The sequence below is a fragment of the Oncorhynchus mykiss genome, chromosome 22, assembly GCF_057628025.1.
Source record: "Oncorhynchus mykiss isolate SJ-2025 chromosome 22, ASM5762802v1, whole genome shotgun sequence".
NCBI classification, from domain to species: domain Eukaryota; kingdom Metazoa; phylum Chordata; class Actinopteri; order Salmoniformes; family Salmonidae; genus Oncorhynchus; species Oncorhynchus mykiss.
This window is the reverse complement of record NC_143043.1, coordinates 41,539,693-41,566,510: the sequence shown is the minus strand read 5'-3', so window position 1 is coordinate 41,566,510 and position 26,818 is coordinate 41,539,693. Positions and strand designations below refer to the sequence as shown.

Genomic DNA, 26,818 nt, shown 5'->3' with positions numbered 1-26,818 from the left:
AACTATTTGCACATCATTACAACACTGTATATAGACATAATATGACATTTGAAATGTCTATTATTTTGGAACTTTTGTGAGTGTAATGTTTACTGTTAACTTTTACTGTTTATTTCACTTTAGTTTATTATCTACTTCACTTGCTTTGGCAATGTTAACATATGTTTCCCATGCCAGTAAAGCCCTTAAAGAGCGAGAGAGAGAGGAGTAACCGAGATCAGAGAGTGAGTAGAATGCGCTTCAGCACTTATACAACGCTGCCGCCTGCCCCGCTTCCCGGTTTCCATGCCGACAGCGAGGGTTGTTCAGTTGGAGCATGCTCCGTAGGACTCTTTTCCGTTGACCGTAACGTAACAACAGCTAGGCAGAGAGGGCTGGAGTATTCATACACACACACACACACACACGCACGCACACACACTGCTAGAGCACAGCAGAGAAGAGTGTAGGAGAGAGCAGATGGAGTCTAGCTGCATGCCTGCTGTACTGAGCTGGACTGAGACACACGCTTACTCACAACAAAGGTGAATCGGCAGAGATTCGTATCTCTCATGTCTTATGCATGTGTAGAATGTTGTTGTGTAATATTTTTGTCTTTCATGAGAATTGGACAGGAGGAAAGAGTTTTCATGGACTGATTTTGTACCAGGAATGAATGGGCAGTTTATGTGCTATAGTCTACATGTGCTCTATACTCTGTTATGGGTAATGAACGAGGCACCTTTAATTTGAGCTAGGATGGCCAAACATATATACGCTGTTGATTATCTGTTACAGTAGATACTGTAAAGGCAGCACTGTGTATAACCAGAGTAAGGATTCGTCCGTCTGGTTTGACTGAAGTGCACATTTCTACTTTATCCTGAAAGGTTGGAGAAAGCGTCTCTTGCAGTGCGTATTCTAAGGATACATAAATTATGCATTTGCTGACAGAAGTAAGCAATACAGTACCTAACGTTACTCAGCCAGAAATAAATGAATAAATGGTATGCTGTGCATGTATCACAGTGTTCTGTACTATAGACACTTCTGATAGGAGAGACCAACAGGCTTGATATGTTTGTTTATTCAGAACAGACATCAGATGACTGCCTGTAGCGCTGGGTTATCTGTTAGCTATGTATGTGTGTGTGTGTGCCTTCTCATGTCGTTCCCCTCTGATGCGCAGAGAAATGCTGATTATGAAAATCTTTATCCCACACCCCTGTCACATGACTTGTGTGTTGCGAGAAGGTGGTCACTCTCCAGTCATGCATTGCTGACCTTCTGACGATTATTTTGGCGGAGTGGGGCAGAGGCAGGGTCATAACCATAGACATAGAATTAGCAGCCATATTGAGTGTACCCAGGAGTTCAATTCCCGTTGTCTTTTGTTTTTCTAGTAATTATATTCCTATGGTCATGACACTGGTGTGTTTTGCCATTATTATGTATGTGGTTTCTCATTTCGCCCCATTTCTCTGTCAGGCACACATGGCCATCATTGTAAATAATAATTTGTTCATAATTGACTTACCTGGATAAACAAAGGTTAAATAAAAAAAATACTAATGATTCACCCCGGCCTCCCACCAGGCAGGCTAATGAATCCATGGGAGGATCAGATGAACTGGGCAGGCTAATGAATCCATGGGAGGATCAGGTGAACTGGGCAGGCTAATGAATCCATGGGAGGATCAGGTGAACTGGGCAGGCTAATGAATCCATGGGAGGATCAGATGAACTGGACAGGCTAATGAATCCATGGGAGGATCAGGTGAACTGGGCAGGCTAATGAATCCATGGGAGGATCAGGTGAACTGGGCAGGCTAATGAATCCATGGGAGGATCAGGTGAACTGGGCAGGCTAATGAATCCATGGGAGGATCAGATGAACTGGACAGGCTAATGAAACCATGGGAGGATCAGATGAACTGGACAGGCTAATTAATCCATGGGAGGATCAGGTGAACTGGGCAGGCTAATGAATCCATGGGAGGATCAGGTGAACTGGGCAGGCTAATGAATCCATGGGAGGATCAGGTGAACTGGGCAGGCTAATGAATCCATGGGAGGATCAGGTGAACTGGACAGGCTAATGAATCCATGGGAGGATCAGGTGAACTGGGCAGGCTAATGAATCCATGGGAGGATCAGGTGAACTGGGCAGGCTAATGAATCCATGGGAGGATCAGGTGAACTGGGCAGGCTAATGAATCCATGGGAGGATCAGATGAACTGGGCAGGCTAATGAATCCATGGGAGGATCAGGTGAACTGGGCAGGCTAATGAATCCATGGAGTATCAATAGTGTGTTCGTATGCACTGGATCGTATCATGGGCTAGTCTGGGCTGAACTGGGCTAGGTTGCACTGGATGCAAGCCTGTGTCCCAAATTGCACCCGATTCCCTATGGCCCTGGTCAAAAGTAGCACACTACATGGGGAATAGGGTGCCATTTGGGACATACATATTGACTCCAGCTGCTGAATTCAGTCGCTCCAGGATGACCAGGGAGTGCACTGGACAGTGTTGCACCCCAATGTACTGTGATCAAAACGTTTGAGGGAATCCATTGCACTTAATATATCATAGTACAATTACGTAGTGATTTTGTAGTAATTACTCAAACCGATAGAGTCACTATGACCATGTAGTGGTTCCAGATTTGAGTTCTATCAGCTTGAAAAAAAAAAGTGTAATGCCTTCACTAAGCCACGCCCCCAATAAAATGTCCTATTGTGCCTTTCCTTTTTGAGTGAATTATAGAGTTAACACCCATGACTGTAGTGACAGAGACATGGTTGTTGAATGTGTATGTTGTTGGTCCTGATGCCTTCACCAAGTGAGTTCGTAGGCTAATGCTATCATTATAATGAATTCAAAATTAATTATAATTAACTCTTTGTGACAATGCATTTTTTGTGACAATAAATTACATGTCTCATAAGGCGTTACTTTGAGGCCTAGCGTTACCCTAACTAATACAGTGGCCTGAAACTCATGATTTAGTTGGTTTTCTAAATTCCGGTAATTATCCCAAAATTCCCAGCAAAAAAAAAAATATAAACCTGGTTGAAAGATTTCCAGGAATTTTCCAAACGGGATTTCTAGAAAGCGTGGGAAACGTACCAGAATTTTACAACCCTACTTGCAAGCCACATTATGCTGGCATGCAAAGTGATGTGTATTCTTATTGGAATCCAGCCAGAGTTTGGATATCCAACAGCTTTCATTTTTATTCACCTGCAACCGGCATTCAGAATTACTGCCAGGGTTAGGAACAGTGTGAGGAGACTACCTAAACCATTTAATAGATGTAAGGCCCCCTGTTTTGGGGACCTGCGTGGTTCTGGTACCGGTTCTGACCGACATTTTCGCTTATAAATCGACCTGTGGACACCATAGTATTGTATTGATCAGTAGCTCTGATTCTCACCGACACAGAAGTATGTCTGCTGTGTGAAGCAGGATGTGAAATCTGACACCACTTGAAGTTGGGATGGCCCTCATACCATTTCATTCACTCATCTGACTGTCCAACTCTGGGCTGGACCTTACATCACAGCCACTAACAACATATGCCTTCAATCCTTACATCGTAGCGCAGCAGGAGAGAGCGGTTTTGTCACTGTAGTACATTCAGAGATCAATTTATAGCCAGTTATCAAAAATAATTCACGGATTTTAAACAAAAACTATTTGTCATAGACGGACAATATTAATATGAGATGAAAGGTGAGTTCCTGACGAGTCCAGGAACCTAAGTTAGATCTCTGTGAGACGTTCTCAGCAATAGGGGCAGACATTTTGAACGAGAGACCATTAGAAAATATGCACATTTCTCTAACACTGAACATAAAAATATGTATTTTACACTTATAAGGAAGGTGAACTCATAGTTAGTTTTATAATTTGATTATACTATATTTAGAAAGCACAAAAGTCATTTCAAGCCTTATTCACACTTATTCACAGTTTTCTTGAATAGGATATACATCATATCAAATATTTCATATTTTCATATCTGTACTGTGTACTGGAGCCTGAGTCCTCAAAAGTGACTACACCTCAGCAATTTATAACTATTCTTACTAGAAAGGTGAGATTTAGAAGTATTTGTGTAAAACAAATGCCTTGGGGTTTACAGTGTAGGGAGCAGCCAGAGGAGAGAAGAGGAGGAGATAGCAGAGCAGCAGCAGTCAGCCCTACAGCCGCATGGGCGGAAACATACAGCATGCAGGCTTCCCTGAATATTTCATCTGCTGAAAGAGAGAGTGGGGGGTGAGAGAGGGGTACAGAAGGAGAGAGGTAGAGATAGATGTGCCAATAAAGCCCTTCAATTTAAATTGAATTGATAGTTGGAGAATGCGAGATGGGGTGGAGCAGGGGTTAAAAAGAGGAGGAGAGTCTTTCACCTCATAAGAAATTGGAAAATAAATTGAGTTGAAAAATGCAGGTTTGTACAGTTTCAGTCAGAGCCAGGAGTAATGCAAGGTTGTGTGTAGCGTACGAGACAAACAGGTTCAGATGGGCGGCAATCATTTCAGTGCCCACTATTCAGGACTACTAACTAGAGGATATCCTGGGGATTTCGATGAGTTATTCAAAGAATATGGCTCCCCTATTCACTACACTGTAACAGTAGAATGGTACTTGGGTTACCTGCTAAAAGGGCGTTTTTTCAGTTGGCGTATTATCTTCTTTAGCCAAGTATAATGGAAAACCCCTCTGATCTTAGCTACAATTGAAGTAGTTTGACACACTAATGCTGAAAATGCTTCCAAGATGAATAGGAGTTGTTACAGCTCAGCTCACAGGTAAAAACACTGCTATTTTTGGCTCAGTAGAAATAGTGGCAGACAGTTTAGGCAGCACGGTGTAGTACTCTGTGTCTGAGCTGGTGTAAAATGACACTTCTTCCTATTACCCAGATATGACAGCAGGATATCCACCCTGTGCTGTGTTTGGATAATAGTGAGGAGAGATAGACAAAAAGCTCTGTGCTCATCACGAGAGAGAGAGATTATAACCTCTCAGAGAGAACTTGTGCCGCTGTCCCTTTCTTTAGGAGAGGTGATTGTTAGCTCCTGTCGTGTCTTTACTATCGTTAAATTGAAGACTTAGTTTTTTATCAAAGATTCTCTGTAATTAGTATTACGCCATCAAACTGATTAATCAGTAACCGTTATTAACTAGGAAGTCGGGGCACCAAGGAAAATATTTAGATTACAAAGTTATCATTTCCTAAAATAACATTTCAGGTATTTTCATGTCTGATCCATAGTATTCTGATTAATGAACCTCACGTTAGTCTCATTCCAAACGTCGTAAATTGTTGGTTATCTGCACAAACCCAGTCTTCACTATGAGTCATCCATACATCAATTGTTTTAAATAATTGATTTATTACTAACTAAGTAATTCACAGAAATGCATAAACAAACAAACAAAGTCAATATGTTTACAAGAAATGATAAGGGAATCACCGATCTTTTATACCTTGTCCGGAACATGAAATTTGTTCGGACCTCAAGTTCTGTGAGGTGGAAGAAATTATTTTGTTCTCTATGAAAATCCACTCTGTCTCTTATAATGTGTGGCCATGAGGCATGGTCTTCTCAGGAATTTACGACCTCTCTCTGACCACAGCAGCCTAGTTGAAGGAGGCCGGGGGAGGCAGGGAGAGGGGGATGGGGTTGCTGTACCCAAAGAGGGCAACGTCATGACACTCCTTAGTCCCCCTCAGCGGGGTTCATTTTAAATGGAACCATCCGGTTTTCAGGGATACAGTATCTTTAAACTAGCTTCCTTTCCCCCTAAAAAACAGATGTGGGGAACCCGCTCAGGCATTTATTTTACGCCTGCTACCTTAGGTCACTCCTCAGTAAACAGAGATAACATCATCCCCTCCTCCTATTCCCTCTTTCCCCTGACTCTCACCTCCTCACTCCCAGTGGGTAAAGTGCATGCTTCCCAGCCAAAACAGTTCTGAAGAGTTTGTGCATCTATTATGACAACATTTGTGTTTGTTTTGGCTGTTTTTTGGCTGTTCAGGCACACAAGATTTTTTCTAGAGGCAAACCAAAGTCTACTCCCCTTCGTCGGTGATTAGTCAACAGTAGGGATTGTTCAATAAAGTATTTGCTGTCATTCAATGAGAGATGACTTGTTTTCATGCACATTTTTTCATTGAGAAATACTGCACCCATCTTCTTAGTTAGATGTAAACTAGACTAAGATATCCTTGGCAAAAACATACAAATTTATGACAGATTTCTTGTGTTTGTCAGGCTGTGGGTAACTGGTGCATGGAATCAGGCACAGGAGAGCAGAGATGAGTGTACAAGGTAATTTAGTCCACGAACAGCACAAGTATAAAACAAATACTAAAGTTGCGTGAAATACCGGTCACTCGTAAATAACGGGCGTAATAACGAACCCGGCAAAAAATACCAGCCAAACACGCACACAAACATGGGGGAAACAGAGGGTTAAATAATGAACATGTAATTGGGGAATAGAAACCAAGTGTGTAAAAAACAAAGACAAAACAAATGGAAAATGAAAAGTGGATCGTCGATGGCTAAAAAGCCGGTGACGTCGACCGCCGAACGCCGCCCGAACAAGGAGAGGGACCGACTTCAGTGGAAGTCGTGACAGTGTTATCTTAGATTAATTCGGACTATTTTGAGGAAGTGTGTAATGGCTACGGCGCCTCAAAATGGACAAACAGTACTGTTGCCGCTTTTTTCTAGATTTCCAAGCGAAGGTATTTTAAGGGAGTATGCAAGCACACTCGTTCGGTTCGCTTAACTTCGGCTCGGCTCAAGCCAAACTGAAGCATGTTCACACCTTAAGACAATTACCAGCCTGTCCTTGACTCAGGGAGATGAATAGACCTGAGATGTGGGGAGCCCACCACTCCCTGGCTTTTGATCTCTCCTCTCTCTGTGGTTGGTTGTTACAGACAACAAATGTGTGATCCTAGTTTTGACCCCCAAGGCAATGAGTGAAGAGAGAGTGAGCAATCCAATAATATGATCAGCTCAACTTAGGGAGTCGTTACTGCTGACATTCTCAGACAGATCATCGATCTGTTCTTTAAAAAAACACAAAACCACAAGAGCATATGATTGACTGTTTTGAATGACATTCCTGAAGCTGACATTCTCAGACAGATCATTGATCTGTTCTTTAAAAAAACACAAAACCACGAGAGCATATGATTGACTGTTTTGAATGACATTCCTGAAGCTGACATTCTCAGACAGATCATTGATCTGTTCTTTAAAAAAACACAAAACCACGAGAGCATATGATTGACTGTTTTGAATGCAAGTATTGATTTGAAGTCTTATTTAGTATGCATTTTTTATATTGCCATGTTTAGCTGTTTTCTATTGTAAGGAGTTCCCATTGTTTCCTTTGATGTTCCATCCCACTGTAACAGAGTGATTTATCAGAGAAGAGAGCTTTGAAACAGGAGGTTTATTAAAGATCCAGTGCAGTCAAAAACATGTTACATATATTTCCACCCCATGAGTTTGGAATAACACTGTGAAATTGTTAAAATGATGATAATGCTATTTTAGTGTAAGAGCTGTTTGATTGATTGATTTGAAAAGACCGCCTGCAATTTCAGCCTGTTTTGGTGGGATGGAGTTTTGGCCTGTCTGGTGACATCACCAGGCAGTAAATTGGTTAATAGACCAATAAGAAAGAGTTCCAAACATCTCTGCCAATAATAGCTACTTTTCAGTTATCTCCTCCCCAATCAGACCACTCCCAGACAGTCCTAGATAAATGATTGCTTGAGTAATTGCTCTTTGCTAAGAATGTATTTTTGTTTCTTGACCATTTTAATTGAAAACAATCACAGTAAAGTACTTCATTGTTTCCCAGAAATGATGTGATATTGAGATAAAAATGGCTGCTTTGGACATTTAATGAGCAGACTAACATGGGTATAATTTGCATTAGTTTTCTTTCCTTATGGGAAGTCAAGGACAGTGCAGTAAGATATGCCAAGGATGGTGATGTGTGGGAGACATGACTGATATCATAGATCCCCAGATAGGATCTTAGGTCTCTTTCTCCCCTCCTCTCTTTCTCCCCCACTGCCCCTATCTCTCTGTCTTGCTCTCCTTCCTCCTCTCTCTCCATTCCCCTGTTGGTGATATGAGTCACTCTGCCATCTGTTAATGAGTAAATCCTCCCTTATTACCCTCCCTTTGTTTATGAACAACACTCCTGGTTATCTCAATTCATCTCTCGCTCCCTCATTCTCTACCTCTTTACCTCTACCTTACCTCTCTACCTCACTCAGGCTACTACTTACAGGGGTGGGAAGTAGCCTAGTGGTTAGGGCGTTGGACTAGTAACCGAAAGGTTGCAAGGTCAAATCCCCCAGCTGACATGGAAAAAATCTGTTGTTCTGCCCCTGAACAAGGCAGTTAACCCACTGTTCCTAGGCTGTCATTGAAAATAAGAATTTGTTCTCAACTGACTTACCTAGTTAAATAAAAACTCTACCTCACTTCCTTCTTCTTTTATCATAATTTCCCATGCGTCCCTCCACCTCATCACCTATTTTCTACCCACAGCTTTAGTTTCCCCCTTTCCTCCCTCTCTCCCCCTCCCTCTGGATATTGATCACAGGAATGAGGTCACATAGATCTCACTGAGGTCCCTATATCGTTTTTGTTATTGTTACCGTTGCCGTGGTGGTGTTTATGTCATTACCCCAGTAGCAGTAACAACAACAAAACAAGGAAACACTGTGGAGGCGAGAGCTGAGTAAAGAAGCCTCAGTACTTACACTACACTGCCTGGGACTTCTACCTGAACCCAAATACTTTCAGGATATTATTCAAATGAGACAGGAAACATTTGATTTGAAGTAGTTAACAAGAAACATAGCTTACAATTAGAGTTTAAGATGTTGAATTCCGACCTTTTACTGTAGCCGACTGTATGAACCCAGGTTGTTTTGTATTGGGCTTATTATTTAAATGAGACAGGAATCATACATATTTGATTTGAGGTAGTTATCAACAATCAGGTTCTGTGTTTATACAACAAGCCACTGAATTGAGAGAAACCTCTTGTGATACTGATGTGTATGAACTAAGAATGAAATGCTGCATTGAGAGAGCACTCCAAGCCCTGAGCTAGCGTGTTTCATTTTAAAATGGTGCAGCTCTTTGTCACAGAAATGCCAAAAGAGGCAGATGACGAGGGATGGGAGCGCGGCCAGCATCCCCGCCTCCTGTTGTCCATACATCCAAAAGAGTTCAGATACTTGCGTTTGGTTTAACCTGCATGGACGGGGTTTGGGCGGGGTTTACCAAATAGTGACAATTCAATTGGTTCCATTTTGCCAGGCAAGCACAATTAAATACAGCTGAAGTATTTGAAATGATTTCAAATAGCATTTGAACCCAGGTGTGCAGTGGACGGAGCCCAGTGTCTCATATTTTCCCTCTGTTATCTAACAGAGGAGGAAAAGAACAGTCTTCTGGAAGGAAGAGAAGAGCAAATACCGCTTCGTTTCATTCGGAGTCCCAGCGGGAAAATCTGTTTACTATTAGGTTACATCATCTACAGCAGCCTCCCGCTCTGTGTCTAGGCTACTGACCACAGGCTACTGACCACAGGCTACTAGCTACAGGCTACAGGCTACTAGCTACTGACCACAGGCTACTGGCTACAGGCTACTGACCACAGGCTACTGACCACAGGCTACTAGCTACAGGCTACTAGCTACTGGCTACAGGCTACTGGCTACAGGCTACAGGCTAATGGCTACTGGCTACAGCCTATAGTACTATGTTAATCAGTTCATGCATTGTCGCATGTGATTAATTTAGGTATGATTATGTTACCAACCATACAGCAGCATCTCCATCTCACTAAGGTCTGTCTGTCTGTCTGCCTCTCTCTACATGCTTACTGTACAGTAATGTATTCATCAGATCTAGCACTGTTGTATGTTGTTAGGAATTATTACCAATCATACCGTTACAGTCCTATCTCCATCTCACTACAGGTTTTCTGTCTGTCTGACTGTGTCTTGATGGGCTGTATGACTGTGTAAGAGGGGGTGAGACAGAGGGGACGCTGGTGCTCTGCTTTATTTTGGGTTGAGTCAAGAGAATCTGGTGGTGGTGACAGATCCATGATGGATGCATAACCCTCCATGAGTCAATACCAGAGCCGGAATGGTGACAGATATCCACTCTTCAGATTGGTTCTTTTACACTGGCTTGCATCCCAAATGGCAGCCTATTGCCTATATAGTGAACTACCTTTGACCAGGGCTGCCACCGGCACCCTATAAAGATGTTTATTGTATTGCTAAACCAGCCAGGGATAAAATGTATCACTGTAAAACTATATCATCTTGTTCCCTAACACTGTTACTGAGAATGATATGTATGTCTATCACTGAAGACCATACCAGTACATAAGGGCCTGCCATTTTCTACTCAGTCACATATAAACATGACAAGCACGTAGTTACTGCTCTTCTGAAATATTTGATGTCTGTTATGCCTTAATTCAAACCATTTATCCAGATTTTTTAAATATGTATTGTCTTTTATCATAGCCTTCCCTGGACATCATTTGCATGGATTGGTTGGTCCGGCTCCTTTGAACAGGTTCTCTCTGTCTAATGAAGTCTCTTTCATCGTCTCTGCGAATAAATAGAGTGAAGCGGAGTTGGGTTGGGATACTATATATGGCGTTGGGATACTATATATGGCATTGGGCTACTATATATGGCATTGGGATACTATATATGGCATTGGGATACTATATATGGCATTGGGATACTATATATGGCATTGCGATACTATATATGGCATTGAGCTACTAAATATGGCATTGAGCTACTATATATGGCATTGGGATGCTATATATGGCATTGAGCTACTATATATGGCATTGCGATACTATATATGGCATTGGGATACTATATATGGCATTGGGATGCTATTAATGCTCATTGAAAAATCATGCAAAGGAAGAATGATGGCGTTGAAGGTGGGCCCTGGTCAAATGTAGTGCACTATATTGTGAATAGGGTGCTGTTTGGGACATGACCTACCTATCACCTCATTATTCCCTGTCTGTATTATTCATAGAGACTGTTAACACCTCAGACTGGTGAAATATTCATGGCACAGCCATGAATGACTTCCACCATACAGGAACAGAACAGAGACATGCCCAGCTTTCACCTGAGGTGATGTGAAATGTTGGTAGAAACGCAGGTAGAAATAGAATGAACAGAGCTGACGTGTTTTTTCCCTATTCTATGTGGCAAACAATCATATCTGTTCAACGCAATACATTTCTAAGCGTTCTGTAACATTCCATCCTCCTGAACAGGCTTGTGCACTACTTACTACACAGATAACCTTTTCACACTATTGGTCTGACCCGTGCTGTGCTGGCTCAGATATTTCCTTTTTACGTTGTCCAGCACAGTCCCAGCAACTGGATTCGTAACCAAACAAGCACAGCACTTGACTTGGTTTGACTCAGCTCAATAATGTGAAGATAGTAACACAGTACATTAGTACCTTGCTCTATGCTCTGGGTGTCAACTACACCCCCTCTACACAGCCTCTCCTCTCTGTGGCCATGTAGCTCACACACTATCCCACACACATCCCAGTGACATGTTGCCTAATGAACTCCAGACTTCCACGTTAGACCTTCGATGAAGTCACCAGAATGCTACTACGCGAGTCATCTGTACCCTGGTGGGGCTCTATGAAAAGAGACTCAGTAGAGAGTTGTAGTATGTGTTGATTACTGCTGAGCCTGGGAGGATTCTTATTAACCCACATTTCTCTGCCTGATGACAGGGGGGGGGAGGTGGGGAATGTTATGCCTTCCTTCTTGTCTCCTGGCATCATTCCTCTCGCTCGCTTGTCTGATTGAGTATTCTGTCTCTTATTGCTGTGAAGTGTTCATCTGCCTGCACCTTACTAGGCTTGTCAGGAGGCTTGTCAGTATCCACTCTCCTCTCCTTTCCCTCCCCTCCTCCCCCTCCTGCTTACCTGTCAGGAGATAGAGAGCTACTCCACCTCATCAGGATCCAGTATCTTGTTACCCTGGCAGTGCGGGTATAATCAATCTCTCCTGTGTGTCTGTCATGGCAATGCGTCCTACAGGCTCATAGATACAGACTAGATTGAAGCAGCCTTTTAATAAACCTGTGTAATTTCAGTCCTTTCCAAGGGCAAGGAAGGCCTACATCAATCTCACAATTTCGTTGGTGTGTTCAGATTTGCAATGCCTAAAATGCCTTTTAAATGATTTAATTCCATCAGTGAATGTTTAGTGCATGTGGTCCTCTGCAAAAGTAACCTGTTCTGCAGAGAAGTTATCTGTAGAGAGATTCCCTCAGAGGGAGCCGGATTCCATCGACGTGTCATGTGAATGAATGGTCATGTTACATAAGATATTGGAGATAAGCATCCCTAGCCGATCAATACATGGAAAACAAAAACAGTGCACTTGGTGTCCAGGGCTTTCCAGCCTATTGGATTTCTACAGGATCAGATTGACTCTAAAATGGAATCTCTGGGATTAATAGTCACCGCTCATATGCCTAGCCGTAATACAGACAGACAGGTTGTAGAATGGAGTGATGCAACGATATGACATTTTTGTCCGATACCGATATCCAATATTTTCCTTGTCCCCCAAAAAACAATACCAATACCGATAACTGATATTTAACATTTTTTGTAGCTAACTATATAGCTAGGTGTCATCATCTAAAATAACCCTAATTTATAAGACAGTTCTCATTTGATTGATGTTGGTCGGACCCATCTATGTGAAGCTAGCCACAATAAGGATTAGCCACAATAGTGGGCTTTGATACAGCCTGGACATACCCGTAATACAGACAGACACGTTGTAAAATGTAATGCCACCATGCCCGTAATACAGACAGACAGGTTGTAGAATGTAATGCCACCATGCCCGTAATACAGACAGACAGGTTGTAGAATGTAATGCCACCATGCCCGTAATACAGACAGACAGGTTGTAGAATGTAATGCCACCATGCCCGTAATACAGACAGACAGGTTGTAGAATGTAATGCCACCATGCCCGTAATACAGACAGACAGGTTGTAGAATGTAATGCCACCATGCCTGTAATACAGACAGACAGGTTGTAGAATGTAATGCCACCATGCCCGTAATACAGACAGACAGGTTGTAGAATGTAATGCCACCATGCCTGTAATACAGACAGACAGGTTGTAGAATGTAATGCCACCATGCCCGTAATACAGACAGACAGGTTGTAGAATGTAATGCCACCATGCCCGTAATACAGACAGACAGGTTGTAGAATGTAATGCCACCATGCCCGTAATACAGACAGACAGGTTGTAGAATGTAATGCCACCATGCCTGTAATACAGACAGACAGGTTGTAGAATGTAATGCCACCATGCCCGTAATACAGACAGACAGGTTGTAGAATGTAATGCCACCATGCCTGTAATACAGACAGACAGGTTGTAGAATGTAATGCCACCATGCCCGTAATACAGACAGACAGGTTGTAGAATGTAATGCCACCATGCCTGTAATACAGACAGACAGGTTGTAGAATGTAATGCCACCATGCCCGTAATACAGACAGACAGGTTGTAGAATGTAATTCCACCATGCCCGTAATACAGACAGACAGGTTGTAGAATGTAATGCCACCATGCCTGTAATACAGACAGACAGGTTGTAGAATGTAATGCCACCATGCCCGTAATACAGACAGACAGGTTGTAGAATGTAATGCCACCATGCCTGTAATACAGACAGACAGGTTGTAGAATGTAATGCCACCATGCCCGTAATACAGACAGACAGGTTGTAGAATGTAATGCCACCATGCCCGTAATACAGACATACAGGTTGTAGAATGTAATGCCACCATGCCCGTAATACAGACAGGCAGGTTGTAGAATGTAATGCCACCATGCCCGTAATACAGGCATACAGGTTGTAGAATGTAATGCCACCATGCCCGTAATACAGACAGACAGGTTGTAGAATGTAATGCCACCATGCCTGTAATACAGACAGACAGGTTGTAGAATGTAATGCCACCATGCCCGTAATACAGACAGACAGGTTGTAGAATGTAATGCCACCATGCCCGTAATACAGACAGACAGGTTGTAGAATGTAATGCCACCATGCCCGTAATACAGACAGACAGGTTGTAGAATGTAATGCCACCATGCCCGTAATACAGACAGACAGGTTGTAGAATGTAATGCCACCATGCCCGTAATACAGACAGACAGGTTGTAGAATGTAATGCCACCATGGCTACTCTGTAAGCGTGTGTTCTTAACATCAGGAGGAAGCAGGTGGATGTATGGATTGAACCCACGACTATATCAGGGCTCTAATATGTTTACTGTCAGGAGGTTTCCCACTTGACATAGGCTCACAAAGCCACAGTACACCGTCGACTCTCCTTGGGTTCATCTTAAAGTGACATGAGGCTGAGCCTTCAAAACTCTAACTGACCATGTTTTGTCAGCGGTTGCAGGGTCCATTTCACACACGGTCCCAGGCTGTTGTGTACCGTACAGGGCTTGTCTTGTCCACACCACAGATCACACCCCAGTCTAGCACTGACAAGTCAGTGAGGAAAACACTGAACACATCACTTCACGTCACACCTGTCCACACATTACCAGTAGCACCGTGACTGTCCCATAGTGAGGGACGGCCATTCTCTGCTCTCCAGCTGGTTTGACTGATGCTCCCTCTCACACAATAGTCACACCGTATGGTGGATTAGCCTCAAAACACCTGCTGGGACAATATACACAGAGAACACACATGAGCCCAGTGAGCACACGTGCACGAGCACACACACACGCGCACACATGCACACACACACGCAAACAGAAGGCCGGCAGGTACCCTAGTGGTTAGAGTGTTGGACTAGTAACCGAAAGGTTGCAAGATCAAATCCCCGAGCTGACAAGTTAACATCTGTCGTTCTGCTCCTGAACAAGGCAGTAAACCCACAGTTCCTAGGCCGTCATTGTAAATAAGGATTTGTTCTTAACTGACTTACCTAGTTAAATAAAGGTTAAAGGAAAAAAAACAGTAATTCATAAACTATTGTTAATGAATATGAGGCTCTGGTACACTGCTACTCTGTCATGTGGTACAGTGATGTGAGCATCTCTGTAGTGAAAGAGTCCTCAATGACACATGAGAGGAGAGGTGGGAATCTCCAGGGGATTCATACCCATACTGGATAAACAGGACTTTCTGATGCCTGTCCAATCAGACTATACACACACACAGCGCTGCAGTGGTATTACTGTGGGTCAGATGAGGCAATTCTTAGTGTGGGTACAGATTTATGATCTTAATTTGAGACAGTTTGCTACAGCAAGAAATAATGCTGCCGCAGCAGGAAATGTGGATTATAATTCATGGACATTTTTATAGGGGTTGATGCATTTTTCGTAAGGGAAAATCTAATCTGAAATGTTTAAGTGGAAATTATAAACTTCAGAAGCCTTTTTAAACTTCAAATACACTACAAGTTATAAAGATGTCCTGCAACAGGGTGATCAAATTAAGATCCTACATCTGTAGCAGAAAGTGAAGTGAGCAGTACCACCATGGTTCTAAACATAGATGATAGAAGCTACTGGGGTGCAGCTCCTCTCTCTCTCTCTCTCTCTCTGTGTGTGTGTGTGTGTGTGTGTGTGTGTGTGTGTGTGTGTGTCGGCTCCTCTGGTACTGCCGCTGCCTCACATTCTACAATCTATAGGGAAGGGTCCGCAGGGAGGTGGGACAGGGTCTCTGTCACTCATCTGCCATCCCACACTGACCTGTCACTCATACCAGGGGATGGGGCCAGGCACTTAGCTATCACAGGCACTTGGCTTGTCAAACTTCAGGCTTTCACTTCTCCATTCTCCATCCCCCACACTACCTACCCAGGGGGCTGTCACAAATGGAAACTGGTTGGCTTCTAAAAAAAAGTCAAGTGCCATCAGTGACTGTGCTGCTTTTAGACTCTCAGTCTCTCTCAGGTAGCTATGATGGTTTAGGATGCAGAGATTTGTGTTCTGAGGATGGGATAGGAATGGAAGTCATAGGAAATCTATTCTAGAGCCTGTTTGGAACTGGGTAAGAATGTGTTTTCTGTGTTATTTTCTGCTTATATTTCTATGGAATGTTAGATGTAGTTTGACATGAGATGTGTGGTGATCTGTTAGATGTAGTTTGAGTTGTCTGTGTATGAATCAGTGATGAGAGTTGGCTGTGTGTACATCAGTGATGAGAGTTGGCTGTGTGTACATCAGTGATGAGAGTTGGCTGTGTGTACATCAGTGATGAGAGTTGGCTGTGTGTACATCAGTGATGAGAGTTGGCTGTACATCAGTGATGAGAGTTGGCTGTGTGTACATCATTGATTAGAGTTGGCTGTGTGTACATCAGTGATTAAAGTTGGCTGTGTGTATGTAACAGTACAAATTTAGACCGTCCCCTCGCCCATACCCGGGCGCGAACTAGGGACCTTCTGCACACATCAACAGTCACCCTCGAAGCATCGTTACCCATCGCTCCACAAAAGCCGCGGCCCTTGCAGAGCAAGGGGAACTACTACTTCAAGGTCTCAGAGCAAGTGACGTCACTGATTGAAACGCTATTTAGCGCCCACGCTAACTAAGCTAGCCGTTTCACATCCGTTACACTCACCCCCCTTTTGACCTTCCTCCTTTTTCCGCAGCAACCAGTAATCCGGGTCAACAGCATCAATGTAACAGTATAATTTTAGACCGTCCCCTCGCCCATACCCGGGCACGAACCAGGGACCTTCTGCACACATCAACAGTCACCCTCGAAGCATCGTTACCCATCGCTCCACAAAAGCAGAGCAAGGGGAACTACTACTTCAAGGTCTCAGAGCAAGTGACGTCACTGATTGAAACGCTATTTAGCGCCCACGCTAACTAAGCTAGCCGTTTCACATCCGTTACATGTACATCAGTGATGAGAGTTGGCTGTGTATGAATCAGTGATGAGAGTTGGCTGTGTATGAATCAGTGATGAGAGTTGGCTGTGTGTACATCAGTGATGAGAGTTGGCTGTGTGTACATCAGTGATGAGAGTTGGCTGTGTGTACATCAGTGATGAGAGTTGGCTGTGTATGAATCAGTGATGAGAGTTGGCTGTGTGTACATCAGTGATGAGAGTTGGCTGTGTGTACATCAGTGATGAGAGTTGGCTGTGTGTACATCAGTGATTAGAGTTGGCTGTGTGTACATCAGTGATGAGAGTTGGCTGTGTGTACATCAGTGATGAGAGTTGGCTGTGTGTACATCAGTGATGAGAGTTGGCTGTGTGTACATCAGTGATTAGAGTTGGCTGTGTGTACATCAGTGATGAGAGTTGGCTGTGTGTACATCAGTGATGAGAGTTGGCTGTGTGTACATCGGGGATGAGAGTGGGCTGTGTGTACATCAGTGATGAGAGTTGATTGTGTTTACATCAGTGTGTGTGTATGTGTGTATATGTTTCCCTGAAAATGTAATCAATCTCTAATGATGTTACTCGCTTATGGCTAATTCAGTTCAGTGTGGCTTGTTTTACATGATCAAATACATCTAGAAAGTATCTCTCTCTCTCTCGCTCCTCCTCTCTCGGAATACAGAAATGGTTTCTGCTGGTTTGTTTATTTAACTCTCAGTTATTGATCGACTTGTATCTCTCTCTTCTTGCTCCAGGCCACGACTGTCTGGGTGATGTTCTCTCTAGACTCACTGGTGTGCTCCACTGAATACAGACTGTGAAGAAGCTGAAAAGGCTGTGTGTTTGGAACAGAGCCAATGACCAGGAGGCTAAACTGAAGGAGAATAAGGCCACAGAGAATTTATTAAAATGGGGTAAGTTTATACTGCTGTTGGGCATACCTGGCTGTAAAATGGGGTAGGTTTATACTGCAGTAGGGCATACCTGGCTGTAAAATGGGGTAGGTTTATACTGCTGTAAGGCATACCTTGCTGTAAAATGGGGTAGGTTTATACTGCTGTAGGGCATACCTGGCTGTAAAATGGGGTAGGTTTATACTGCTGTAAGGCATACCTTGCTGTAAAATGGGGTAGGTTTATACTGCTGTAGGGCATACCTGGCTGTAAAATGGGGTAAGTTTATACTGCTGTAAGGCATACCTTGCTGTAAAATGGGGTAGGTTTATACTGCTGTAGGGCATACCTGGCTGTAAAATTGGGTAGGTTTATACTGCTGTAAGGCATACCTGGCTGTAAAATGGGGGAAGTTTATACTGCTGTAGGGCATACCTGGCTGTAAAATGGGGGAAGTTTATACTGCTGTAGGGCATACCTGGTTGTAAAATGGGGGAAGTTTATACTGCTGTAGGGCATACCTTGCTGTAAAATGGGGGAAGTTTATACTGCTGTAGGGCATACCTGGCTGTAAAATGGGGTAGGTTTATACTGCTACAGGGTGTAATGGGTGGTGATTGGAGGATTGAGTTAAAACCAACCTGATAGATCACTGGAATATGATGTTCAAGGTTGTGGTGCAACCTCCTGAGAGTCACAGCGGTAGACACACACACTGACTCATCTAGGTGATCACACATACACACACACATTGAGGAGTACTGAGAAGAGATCGATGACCAACGTGACCTGATATTATGAGTGGTGTGACACAGTAGTATTTGGAGAATAACTTGGCAACTGCTTGGCATCCGACCACAAGGCCCTACAGAGGGCGGTGAGTACGGCCCAGTACATCACTGGGGCCAAGTTCCATGCCATCCAGGACCTCTACACCAGGTGGTGTCAGAGAAAGGCCCTAAAAATTGTCAAAGTCATAGACTGTTCACTGCACGGCAAGAAATACCGATGGACCAACAGGACCCTGAACAGCTCCTAACCCCAAGCCATAAGACTGTTAAATAGTTAGTCCCGGTAGCTATTGGTCAACCATTTAACTATCTGCATCAACCCTTTTTGAACTCTTTTGATTCATCACATACGCTGCTGTTTCTGTTTATTATGAATCCCGTTGCCTAGTTACTTTATCCCTACCTATATGTACATATTTCCCTCAATTACCTCGTACCCCTGCACATGGATTCGGTACTGGATTTATTCCTTGTGTTATCATGTGCCTATTATTTCCCTTCCTTTCTCTCTGTGTTGTTGGGAAGGGCCCGTAAGTTAGCGTTTCACTGTTTGTCTACACCTGTTGTTGTGAAGGGCCTGTAAGTAACCATTTAACTGTTAGTCTACACCTGTTGTTGTGAAGGGCCTGTAAGTAACCATTTCACTGTTTGTCTACACCTGTTGTTGGGAAGGGCCCGTAAGTTAGCATTTCACTGTTTGTCTACACCTGTTGTTGTGAAGGGCCCGTAAGTTAGCATTTCACTGTTTGTCTACACCTGTTGTTTACCAAGCATGTGAATAATAAAGATTTGAGGACGGCTGATGTATTTCCAGGAGTAGAGTTTTTAATTAAACCTGAATATCGTCATTTTACCTCCAACATGTTAGGAATATTGATAAATGTATTATCCACTATCAAACTAACTATTGTTTTTTCTCTGGAGCCATAGAGCCAGCTGGTAAAAGAGGAGGGGCCATTAGTAAATAAACCTATTTTTATTGCATTCATCAATGCATCAGAGAGGGATGAGGGATGATGAGTCTGCCTAATGAAGGACTGTTTCATAACTAAGTGCGGTATGTCTTTCGACCCTGATCTGTGCGGAAGATTACAGAGGTAGCTAGCAAGCTATATGCACAGCCCTGGCCCTCAGCCATGCAATCTACTAATTACAGAGAGAGAGGAGTTAGTCCACTACACAGCACTATTACTCTCTCTCGTTCTCTTCTTCTCTCTCTCTCCCTCTGTCTCTCTCACTTCTCATTTCTCTTTCTCTCTCTCTCCCTCTCCCTCTGTCTCTCTCACTTCGCATTTCTCTCTCTCTCTCTCTCTCTCTCTCTCTCTCTCTCTCTCTCTGTCTCTCTCTCCCTCTGTCTCTCTCTCTCCTCTCCCCCTAATCCACCGCTCCTCTCTGATTAGTAAAATGAAAGGTGAAAGCTAACTTCATTACTGTCCCGTTCAGCTTAATCTTTTATTTTCCTCCTCTGGTTTTTCATCATGGCCCGAGCAGAAAGAGAGAGGGCAAATCAATCCCTTATTTTATTCCTTGATGTGGAGCAAAATGAGCAAAGTGATTATTCAAGTTAACGGAAGGAATCACGCATCAGGGACAATGACATTGTGTGGAGTGGGGACTTGCTATCCCCGCGTCCTAGTGTCATATTGTCCTAGTATAATTGTCCTAGTGTCATATTGTCCTAGTGTCATATTGTCCTAGTGTAATTGTCCTAGTGTCATATTGTCCTAGTGTCATATTGTCCTAGTGTAATTGTCCTAGTATAATTGTCCTAGTGTCATATTGTCCTAGTGTCATATTGTCCTAGTATAATTGTCCTAGTGTCATATTGTCCTAGTGTCATATTGTCCTAGTGTAATTGTCCTAGTGTCATATTGTCCTAGTGTCATATTGTCCTAGTGTAATTGTCCTAGTATAATTGTCCTAGTGTCATATTGTCCTAGTGTCATATTGTCCTAGTATAATTGTCCTAGTGTCATATTGTCCTAGTATAATTGTCCTAGTGTCATATTGTCCTAGTATAATTGTCCTAGTGTCATATTGTCCTAGTATAATTGTCCTAGTGTCATATTGTCCTAGTGTAATTGTCCTGGTGTCATATTGTCCTAGTGTAATTGTCCTAGTGTCATATTGTCCTAGTGTAATTGTCCTGGTGTCATATTGTCCTAGTGTAATTGTCCTAGTATAATTGTCCTAGTGTCATATTGTCCTAGTATAATTGTCCTAGTGTAATTGTCCTAGTATAATTGTCCTGGTGTCATATTGTCCTAGTGTAATTGTCCTAGTATAATTGTCCTAGTGTCATATTGTCCTAGTATAATTGTCCTAGTGTAATTGTCCTAGTATAATTGTCCTAGTGTCATATTGTCCTAGTGTCATATTGTCCTAGTGTCATATTGTCCTAGTATAATTGTCCTAGTGTCATATTGTCCTAGTATAATTGTCCTAGTGTAATTGTCCTAGTATAATTGTCCTAGTGTCATATTGTCCTAGTGTCATATTGTCCTAGTGTCATATTGTCCTAGTGTCATATTGTCCTAGTGTAATTGTCCTAGTATAATTGTCCTGGTGTCATATTGTCCTAGTATAATTGTCCTAGTCTAATTGTCATAGTATAATTGTCCTAGTGTCATATTGTCCTAGTGTAATTGTCCTAGTATAATTGTCCTAGTGTCATATTGTCCTAGTGTCATATTGTCCTAGTGTCATATTGTCCTAGTGTCATATTGTCCTAGTGTCATATTGTCCTAGTGTCATATTGTCCTAGTGTAATTGTCCTAGTATAATTGTCCTAGTGTCATATTGTCCTAGTGTAATATTGTCCTACTGTCATATTGTCCTAGTGTAATATTGTCCTAGTGTCATATTGTCCTAGTGTCATATTGTCCTAGTGTCATATTGTCCTAGTGTCATATTGTCCTAGTGTCATATTGTCCTAGTATAATTGTCCTAGTGTCATATTGTCCTAGTATAATTGTCCTGGTGTCATATTGTCCTAGTGTAATTGTCCTAGTGTCATATTGTCCTAGTATAATTGTCCTGGTGTCATATTGTCCTAGTATAATTGTCCTGGTGTCATATTGTCCTAGTGTCATATTGTCCTAGTGTAATTGTCCTGGTGTCATATTGTCCTAGTATAATTGTCCTGGTGTCATATTGTCCTAGTGTAATTGTCCTGGTGTCATATTGTCCTAGTATAATTGTCCTGGTGTCATATTGTCCTAGTGTCATATTGTCCTAGTATAATTGTCCTGGTGTCATATTGTCCTAGTGTCATATTGTCCTAGTGTAATTGTCCTGGTGTCATATTGTCCTAGTGTCATATTGTCCTAGTGTCATATTGTCCTAGTGTCATATTGTCCTAGTGTAATTGTCCTAGTGTCATATTGTCCTAGTGTCATATTGTCCTAGTGTCATATTGTCCTAGTGTAATTGTCCTAGTATAATTGTCCTGGTGTCATATTGTCCTAGTATAATTGTCCTGGTGTCATATTGTCCTAGTGTCATATTGTCCTAGTGTAATTGTCCTGGTGTCATATTGTCCTGGTGTCATATTGTCCTAGTGTCATATTGTCCTAGTGTCATATTGTCCTAGTGTAATTGTCCTAGTGTCATATTGTCCTAGTGTCATATTGTCCTAGTGTCATATTGTCCTAGTGTCATATTGTCCTAGTGTAATTGTCCTAGTATAATTGTCCTGGTGTCATATTGTCCTAGTATAATTGTCCTAGTGTCATATTGTCCTAGTGTAATTGTCCTAGTGTCATATTGTCCTAGTGTCATATTGTCCTAGTGTCATATTGTCCTAGTGTAATTGTCCTAGTATAATTGTCCTGGTGTCATATTGTCCTAGTATAATTGTCCTAGTGTCATATTGTCCTAGTGTAATTGTCCTAGTGTCATATTGTCCTGGTGTCATATTGTCCTGGTGTCATATTGTCCTAGTATAATTGTCCTAGTGTCATATTGTCCTAGTGTAATTGTCCTAGTGTCATATTGTCCTAGTGTAATTGTCCTGGTGTCATATTGTCCTAGTGTAATTGTCCTGGTGTCATATTGTCCTAGTGTAATTGTCCTGGTGTCATATTGTCCTAGTGTAATTGTCCTAGTGTAATTGTCCTAGTGTCATATTGTCCTAGTGTCATATTGTCCTAGTGTAATTGTCCTGGTGTCATATTGTCCTAGTGTAATTGTCCTGGTGTCATATTGTCCTAGTGTCATATTGTCCTAGTGTAATTGTCCTAGTGTCATATTGTCCTAGTATAATTGTCCTAGTGTCATATTGTCCTAGTGTCATATTGTCCTAGTGTCATATTGTCCTAGTGTAATTGTCCTAGTGTCATATTGTCCTAGTGTCATATTGTCATAGTGTCATATTGTCCTAGTGTAATTGTCCTAGTGTCATATTGTCCTAGTGTCATATTGTCCTAGTGTAATTGTCCTGGTGTCATATTGTCCTAGTGTCATATTGTCCTAGTCTAATTGTCCTAGTGTAATTGTCCTGGTGTCATATTGTCCTAGTGTAATTGTCCTAGTGTAATTGTCCTAGTGTCATATTGTCCTAGTGTCATATTGTCCTAGTGTAATTGTCCTAGTGTCATATTGTCCTAGTGTAATTGTCCTAGTGTCATATTGTCCTAGTGTCATATTGTCCTAGTGTTATTGTCCTAGTGTCATAGGGGCGGCAGGGTAGCCTAGTGGTTAGAGCGTTGGACTAGTAACCGGAAGGTTGCGAGTTCAAACCCCCGAGCTGACAAGGTACAAATCTGTCGTTCTGCCCCTGAACAGGCAGTTAACCCACTGTTCCCAGGCCGTCATTGAAAATAAGAATTTGTTCTTAACTGACTTGCCTGGTTAAATAAAGGTAAAATAAAAAAAAATAAAAAAAATATTGTCCTAGTGTAATTGTCCTGGTGTCATATTGTCCTAGTGTAATTGTCCTAGTGTAATTGTCCTAGTGTCATATTGTCCTAGTGTAATTGTCCTAGTGTCATATTGTCCTAGTGTCATATTGTCCTAGTGTAATTGTCCTAGTGTAATTGTCCTAGTGTCATATTGTCCTAGTATAATTGTCCTAGTATAATTGTCCTAGTGTAATTGTCCTAGTGTCATATTGTCCTAGTGTCATATTGTCCTAGTGTAATTGTCCTGGTGTCATATTGTCCTAGTGTCATATTGTCCTAGTATAATTGTCCTAGTATAATTGTCCTAGTGTAATTGTCCTAGTGTCATATTGTCCTAGTGTCATATTGTCCTAGTGTAATTGTCCTGGTGTCATATTGTCCTAGTGTCATATTGTCCTAGTGTCATATTGTCCTAGTATAATTGTCCTAGTGTCATATTGTCCTAGTGTCATATTGTCCTAGTGTAATTGTCCTAGTGTCATATTGTCCTAGTGTCATATTGTCCTAGTGTCATATTGTCCTAGTGTAATTGTCCTAGTGTCATATTGTCCTAGTGTCATATTGTCCTAGTGTAATTGTCCTGGTGTCATATTGTCCTAGTGTCATATTGTCCTAGTCTAATTGTCCTAGTGTAATTGTCCTGGTGTCATATTGTCCTAGTGTAATTGTCCTAGTGTAATTGTCCTAGTGTCATATTGTCCTAGTGTCATATTGTCCTAGTGTAATTGTCCTAGTGTCATATTGTCCTAGTGTAATTGTCCTAGTGTCATATTGTCCTAGTGTCATATTGTCCTAGTGTTATTGTCCTAGTGTCATATTGTCCTAGTGTAATTGTCCTAGTGTCATATTGTCCTAGTGTCATATTGTCCTAGTGTAATTGTCCTAGTGTAATTGTCCTAGTGTAATTGTCCTAGTATAATTGTCCTAGTATAATTGTCCTAGTGTCATATTGTCCTAGTGTCATATTGTCCTAGTGTAATTGTCCTAGTGTAATTGTCCTAGTGTCATATTGTCCTAGTGTCATATTGTCCTAGTGTAATTGTCCTAGTATAATTGTCCTAGTGTAATTGTCCTAGTGTCATATTGTCCTAGTATAATTGTCCTAGTGTCATATTGTCCTAGTATAATTGTCCTAGTGTCATATTGTCCTAGTATAATTGTCCTAGTGTCATATTGTCCTAGTATAATTGTCCTAGTGTCATATTGTCCTAGTATAATTGTCCTAGTGTCATATTGTCCTAGTGTCATATTGTCCTGGTGTCATATTGTCCTAGTATAATTGTCCTAGTATAATTGTCCTAGTGTCATATTGTCCTAGTATAATTGTCCTAGTATAATTGTCCTAGTGTCATATTGTCCTAGTATAATTGTCCTAGTGTCATATTGTCCTAGTATAATTGTCCTAGTGTCATATTGTCCTAGTGTCATATTGTCCTAGTGTAATTGTCCTAGTGTCATATTGTCCTAGTGTCATATTGTCCTAGTGTCATATTGTCCTAGTGTAATTGTCCTAGTATAATTGTCCTAGTGTCATATTGTCCTAGTATAATTGTCCTAGTGTCATATTGTCCTAGTGTCATATTGTCCTAGTGTCATATTGTCCTAGTGTAATTGTCCTAGTGTCATATTGTCCTAGTATAATTGTCCTAGTGTCATATTGTCCTAGTGTCATATTGTCCTAGTGTCATATTGTCCTAGTGTCATATTGTCCTAGTGTCATATTGTCCTAGTGTAATTGTCCTAGTGTAATTGTCCTAGTGTCATATTGTCCTAGTGTCATATTGTCCTAGTGTCATATTGTCCTAGTGTCATATTGTCCTAGTGTAATTGTCCTAGTGTCATATTGTCCTAGTATAATTGTCCTAGTGTCATATTGTCCTAGTGTCATATTGTCCTAGTGTCATATTGTCCTAGTGTAATTGTCCTAGTGTCATATTGTCCTAGTGTCATATTGTCCTAGTGTCATATTGTCCTAGTGTCATATTGTCCTAGTGTAATTGTCCTAGTGTCATATTGTCCTAGTGTCATATTGTCCTAGTGTCATATTGTCCTAGTGTAATTGTCCTAGTGTCATATTGTCCTAGTGTCATATTGTCCTAGTGTAATTGTCCTGGTGTCATATTGTCCTAGTGTCATATTGTCCTAGTCTAATTGTCCTAGTGTAATTGTCCTGGTGTCATATTGTCCTAGTGTAATTGTCCTAGTGTAATTGTCCTAGTGTCATATTGTCCTAGTGTCATATTGTCCTAGTGTAATTGTCCTAGTGTCATATTGTCCTAGTGTAATTGGCCTAGTGTCATATTGTCCTAGTGTCATATTGTCCTAGTGTTATTGTCCTAGTGTCATATTGTCCTAGTGTAATTGTCCTAGTGTCATATTGTCCTAGTGTCATATTGTCCTAGTGTAATTGTCCTAGTGTAATTGTCCTAGTGTAATTGTCCTAGTATAATTGTCCTAGTATAATTGTCCTAGTGTCATATTGTCCTAGTGTCATATTGTCCTAGTGTAATTGTCCTAGTGTAATTGTCCTAGTGTCATATTGTCCTAGTGTCATATTGTCCTAGTATAATTGTCCTAGTGTAATTGTCCTAGTGTCATATTGTCCTAGTATAATTGTCCTAGTGTCATATTGTCCTAGTATAATTGTCCTAGTGTCATATTGTCCTAGTATAATTGTCCTAGTGTCATATTGTCCTAGTATAATTGTCCTAGTGTCATATTGTCCTAGTATAATTGTCCTAGTGTCATATTGTCCTAGTATAATTGTCCTAGTGTCATATTGTCCTAGTGTCATATTGTCCTAGTGTCATATTGTCCTAGTATAATTGTCCTAGTATAATTGTCCTAGTGTCATATTGTCCTAGTATAATTGTCCTAGTATAATTGTCCTAGTGTCATATTGTCCTAGTATAATTGTCCTAGTGTCATATTGTCCTAGTATAATTGTCCTAGTGTCATATTGTCCTAGTGTCATATTGTCCTAGTGTAATTGTCCTAGTGTCATATTGTCCTAGTGTCATATTGTCCTAGTGTCATATTGTCCTAGTGTAATTGTCCTAGTATAATTGTCCTAGTGTCATATTGTCCTAGTATAATTGTCCTAGTGTCATATTGTCCTAGTGTCATATTGTCCTAGTGTCATATTGTCCTAGTGTAATTGTCCTAGTGTCATATTGTCCTAGTATAATTGTCCTAGTGTC

The 26,818-nt window shown here is 41.6% G+C and overlaps 1 protein-coding gene across 2 annotated transcripts in view; it reads left to right on the top strand.

The window, feature by feature from the left end:
- The first annotated feature begins 412 nt into the window (after window positions 1–412).
- Window positions 413–26,818, top strand: part of LOC110502097 (uncharacterized) — a 50,531-nt gene continuing 24,125 nt past the window's right edge. For both annotated transcript variants that reach the window (XM_090216080.1, XM_090216079.1), the window contains exons 1-2: window positions 413–524; window positions 17,789–17,947. The gene's annotated coding sequence lies outside the window, so the exon portion shown is untranslated. The remainder of the gene's footprint in view (window positions 525–17,788; window positions 17,948–26,818) is intronic.